This window comes from Marmota flaviventris, chromosome 11 (genome assembly GCF_047511675.1).
Source record: "Marmota flaviventris isolate mMarFla1 chromosome 11, mMarFla1.hap1, whole genome shotgun sequence".
In the NCBI taxonomy this organism is placed as follows: Eukaryota; Metazoa; Chordata; class Mammalia; order Rodentia; family Sciuridae; genus Marmota; species Marmota flaviventris.
The window spans coordinates 23308968-23314775 of NC_092508.1; the positions used below are offsets into that span (position 1 = coordinate 23308968).

Below are 5808 nucleotides of genomic sequence, written 5' to 3' on the forward strand. Positions count from 1 at the left end.
ATGGGAGATTGTAGAAAACATTCATGAAAGGTGTTTTTAATGAAAAAAAAAGTGGCGAAGACATAGTGATTTATTCGATCATGAGAAGGACAGAGGTAAATCAAAAGGTTGATTCAAGTCTAGGCAATAGAAGGGAAGAATGGCTGTGGGACTGACATAATGAGTTGGGAGGGAAAACTGATGGAGCATATCACAGGAACCATTCAGAAAAGTTCAGAGCTTGAAAAAAAAAATGAGATTTCCAGTGTAGTTTCCTATGTATTAAGAGGGCCACAGGCCTGGAACTTGAAGGAGAAGCAGGGGCTTATGTTTCTGACTTTTTAGAACCATTTGCATAAAAACTTTTATGAAAACTGTAAGAATGTTTCCAGAGTTCACTAAGGTCATTCATGTTTAGAGAAACATCTCAAGTCAACAGCAGTGTCCACAGGTAAAATTGCCACACCTGGAAGATTTGTAAAGGAAGAGAAAACAAATTTGGGGGACTTATACTACCCAATTTCAAGGGGGAAAAAAGCTACAGTCAATATAGTGTGAGGGTGGTATATTAGTAGACAAATAAAATGGTGGAACAGATTGAGAGAAAAATAAACACATAGACAATGGATGTTTGAAATAATTACAAGGGCAATTCAATGGAGAAAAGATAAGACTTTTAAACAAATGATGCTAGAACAATTGGATAGCTATATCCCATTAAATGAATTGTGATTCATCACTCATTTAATAAATAAAAATCAAACAAAAATGGATCACAGCCCTAAAACAAAAATATGGATGCATTTTAAAATCATGAGTTAGGTAAAGATTTCTTAGATTCAACACCAAAACCAAACCCATCAAAGAAAAAAATTATTAGATTTCATCAAAATTAAAAACTCCCTTTTCAAAGGTATTATTGAGAAGAAAGTAACAAACTTGGAGTAAATATTTTTAAAAATCATATTTTTGATAATGAATTTGTAGTCAGGAAAAAAAAGTTTCAAGTTCAACATAAGAAAGCAACTCAAATTTTAAAAAATAGCAAAATGTTTAAAGATACTTTACCAAAGAAGGTCAGAATGCCAATATCATTATCATTAGAGAAATGCAAAATAAAACCTCAGGTAAATACTACTGCTTATCTTTTCAAGTGGCTAAAAATTACCATATTAATTGTATCCAGTGTTAGCAAGGCTTTGGAGAAACTGGAACTCTCATATATTTGCTGAAAGGAATGTAAAATATACACCACTTTGGAAATCAGTTTGTTAGTTTTTTAAAAGGCAAATATATCACCGTATGTTAACTATACTTTATGCCCAACAGAAATGAAAGTATATCTTCATAGAAAAACTTGCATATGAATGAAACTTTATATGCAATAGCCAAAATGTTGAAATAACCCAAATGTCCGAAGAGTAGATAAAACTGAAAGCTTTGGCAAAGTGTACTATTTTTATACAAAGAATCATACTTTATAAAAGAATGAACAATTTACACATGAAACAGCATGATGATCTCAAAATCATATGCTGAGTTAAAAAAAAAAAAAAAGTGAGTACCAAATCATTGCATTTATAAAACTCTAGAAAATAACTAATCTATAGGAACAGAAACCAGATTAGTGATTGCTTAGGGATAAACACTGGGGGTTAGGCAGAGGGAGGACAGGGTAATTACAAAGGGTCATGAGGAAATATTTGAAGGCAATAAGTTCATGATTAGAGGGATGGATGTATAAATATATCAAAACCTTAAATTGTACATATTAAATATGTTCTGTTTATTGTACGTCAATAATATCTCAAGAAAGCTGTTAAAAAGGATAAATAAGCTAATTTAATCACTACCATCATAGAGGTTTGTTATGGTTTAGATATGAAGTATCCCTCAAAAGCTCATGTGAGGCAATGCAATAATTTTCACTAGTAAAATGATTAGATTATGAGGATTAAAATGATTGATCACTGATATGAATTAACTAGGTGATAATTTTAGGCAGATAGGGTGTGGCTAGATGAAGTAGGTCACTGTCTTTGGGGTTTATGTTTTGTCTTTGGCAAGAAGAGATCTCTCTCTATGCTTCTTGGTTGCCATGTCCTCACCTGCTTTTCTCTGCCACGCCCTTCAGCCGTGATGTTCTCCCTCACCTTGAGCCCAGAGTTATGCAGTCAACCAACCATGGATTCAACCTCTGAAACTGTGATCCAAAATAAAATTTCATCCTTTTAAATTGCTCATGAGGTTTTGGGGTCACAGCTGTGCAAATCTGACTAAAGCATAAATTGCTATTGAGATGTGGGCATTGTTTTGACTACCCTGACCACGTGGTTTAGAAGCCTTTGGAGCTGATTTGGGGCAGGGGGTGGGGGGGATGGAATTTTGAAAAGTTTAGAGATACAAACTGGAAAAGATTTAAATGTTGTAAGCAGAGCTTAATGGGCAATTCTTGTGAGAGTTCCAAAGACTAGAATGCCAAAAGGACTATGGACAGTAAAGACTGGGCTTATAAATTTTCAGAGAAGAAGGACTTTATTGGAAACTGGAAGCCACTCATATTATGTTCTGGCAAAGAAGTTGCCTACATTTTACCCAAGTCCTGAAACTTTTTATGAGGCTAAATTTAAAGGTAATGTACTGTTTAATCTGGTAGAAGAAATTTGAAGGCAGTACAGCATTCAGGGGGTGGCATGGATTTTGCTGGTGGCTTTTGGCCAAGTTTACTGTAATAATGAGGAGCAGAAATCAGAGCAGAAAAAACTGAAAAACTTGTAATATGGCCAGAAATGTATGAGTAAAACTGTGGCTAGGGAAGTTGTGATTGTTCAAGGTGTTAGAACCATTAAATAGATACTAAGTACTTTACCCAGAAACAAGAGGCAAGATGGTTTTAGGGCACCTCAGAAATGGCAAGACCTTACCCATCTCAGGCTCAAGGATGTAAACACAAAATTTGCTTTGAGAAGAGACCACTGGGGTGCCCACTTTGTACAGAACAGCTTAGAAAGTTGTTTTGCCAGGCTCAGAGGCTGCCACAGCCATGGTCCCAGGTGGCTTGGCTCCTGGTTGAGATAGTGGTAGACCTTTGCATCAACCATGTGGTGAAGATTCTGCAGGAACTTAGGATGCAGGAGTTAGGGGGTCATGCAGGCTTCCACCAGAGTTACAAAGGAAATCCTGGGAGGCCAGGCAACAGGTAGCAGTACTGGAGTCCCAGGAGGCTGCCCTGAGAAGGTGATACATAAAGAAGTGAGAAGGAAGCTGAAGCTGCAGTAGAGAGCCCCAAGATCAAGAGATGCCAGCAACGTAGAATGTCTGCTGAAGAAAGCTAAAGGAATGAGTGGAAGAAAGCTAAGAGAGAGGCCATGTACATCCAGCCAGGCCATAATGGTGGAGCTACACAAGCCCTTTGGAGAGAACACCAGTTTGCCACATGCTCCAGATATTGAACGTGGAGCTATAGGACTTGATTGCCCAGAAGAATTTCAGTCTTAAATTTTGTTCCATCTTTTGTGTGTGTGTGTGTAGGTGTGTGTGCCTCTCTTTCTTACTTTTTGGCATGGAAATGTTCACATTGTGCCTTTATATATTGGACATATGTAGCTTATTTTTGGTCTTTACTCTTATAACCAAGAGTTTGTCTTGAGTCTCAGATGAAATTTCAAACTTGGACTTTTGGGTAATGTTGGAACTCCTAACATTATGGGAACTCTTGAAAATGAACTAAATGTATTTTTCCTTGTGATATGGGCATGAGCTTTTGAGGGTCAGGGGTGAAATGTCATGGTTTGAATATGAGGTATTCCCTAAAAGCTTATGTGTGACAATGCAAGAATTCACAGAGGTGAAGTGATTGGGCTATGAGAGGTGTACCTAATTAGTGGACTAATTTACTAATATGGATTAACTGGGAGGTAACTTTAGGTAGGTGGGTTGTGGCTGGAGAAAGTAGGTCACTAGGGATGTGCTTTTGGGGTTTATATTTTATCTTTGATGAGTGGAGCTCTCTTTCACTGCTTCCTGATTGTAATGTCTTGAGTTACTTTTCTCTTCCACATTATTCCACCATTACGTTCTTCCCAACTTTGGGCCCAGACCTATGAAGTCGGCCAACTATGAATTGAACCTCTGAAACCATGAGCCAAGATAACCTTCTCATCCTTTAAGTTCTTGTCAGGCCTTTGGGTCACAGAGACAAAAAAAGCTAACTAAATAAGGCCCTAAAATAAATGAAAATTTAAGAGGGGAAAAAATGAAGATTGTCTACCAAATGCTGTAAGAAAAGATAAAAGAAACCAAAAACAAAGCCAGTTGTTTCAAGGAGTGCACCATTAAAAAAACATGATATAAGTCAGGTGTAGCAGTGCTACACCTATAATCCCAGCCACTCAGGAACTTGAAGCAATAGGATCACAAGTTCAAAAGCAGCCTCAGCAACTTAAAGAGACCCAGTCCCAAAATAAAAAATAAAATGGGCTGAAGGTATAGCTTCGTTAAAGAGACATTTTGGTTCAATCCTTAGTACCAAAAACAAACAACAAAAATATGACAGACATATCAGGAATGAGGACTGAGTCTCATGTACTTCGCAAAAAGAAAGCTACTAAATATCCCTTTAAGAGTAGTGAGGTGTGAGCCAGAATGTCAGAGGCTGAGGGAAGCTGGTTTTAAAAGCTGTGATATGAAAACAGGAGAAATGAGATGGTAGCTAGAGTGGGTAAAGTGAGAAGGTTTTTGGTGAAGTTTGGAGGTAGACAAAAATCAAAGAGGGGTGAAGAAGAAACTGAAGATTCTGGAGATGAAGATCAAAGGTGTGGGAACAAGATTGTTGAGAAATAGGGAAAAGGATGTGCTCTGAGGCACAGGTGCCAGTCTAAGCCCTGGAAAGGAGAAATCCTAATTGTTAACTCCTGACATCTCCCTGAACAGGATGGGTTACAAGGTGGATTAAACTCTCATAAAAACCAAACAAAATAAACAAACAGAAAAACTATAGTACTTTTGCCCACAGAATTCTGGGAAACCCTAGATAACCTGACATTCTGACATTTCTTAGCACCCACCTCTGTTTTCACTCTCTGACATCGATACACCCTGACTCCATTCTTCTCACCATGTCTTCTCATGAGAGTTTCAGGATCAAGTGATTCCTGTCCAAAACACAAAAGCAAAATGTTCCAGTCCCAGTGAATTTAACAGAAACTGGCAACAAAAGCATGTATAAGTCAGAGAGGAGTCACTGGAGAAGAACTAAGGTGGGTCTATAGGAGTTGCAAGGAGATGGCCAATATATTGCTATATCAAGGTCACTGTCATGTTGCCTTATTAAGCTGAAAATGTCAGCACTATTAAACAGTTGGACATGTTCTCTTGGGAATCTGGTTTTTGTTTCTATGTTCTGTATAAGTACGTAGGTTCAGTAATTTTTAGCCCTTTGTGGGGAAGGGCGATCTCTGATCAACGAAGACATACTAATCATCATTTCTAGTCCCCCAATGTGACTCCTCTTGCTGTCATCTAATGTCCAAAGCCCTAATATACAGCAATATTTCTGTTTCCTTGCTCTTAGCTTCTTGCCGCTTCAGGAAGATTGCCCTGAATAAGAGGGCAAGAGGGCAGGAGAGGAATCAGGGATAAGCTGTGGGTTTATATGTACAAGGAATAGAAGAAATCTCCATGGGGGAGAGGAGGGGAGGCAAAAGTATAACTGAAGGGCAGAAGGCATTGCTAAGGCTCACAAAATACTGGAAAGGATATAAGCCCTAGAAATGGCTTGATCTCAAATTCAGTCTCCTCTTCCTAGTTAAGCCAAGTTTCATTCATCTT

At 38.0% G+C, this 5808-nt stretch overlaps 1 pseudogene; it reads left to right on the forward strand.

Moving 5' to 3' along the window:
• Window positions 1–5096: 5096 nt before the first annotated feature.
• LOC114097723 (large ribosomal subunit protein eL39-like) lies at window positions 5097–5249 on the forward strand (annotated as a pseudogene).
• The last annotated feature ends 559 nt before the right edge of the window (window positions 5250–5808 follow it).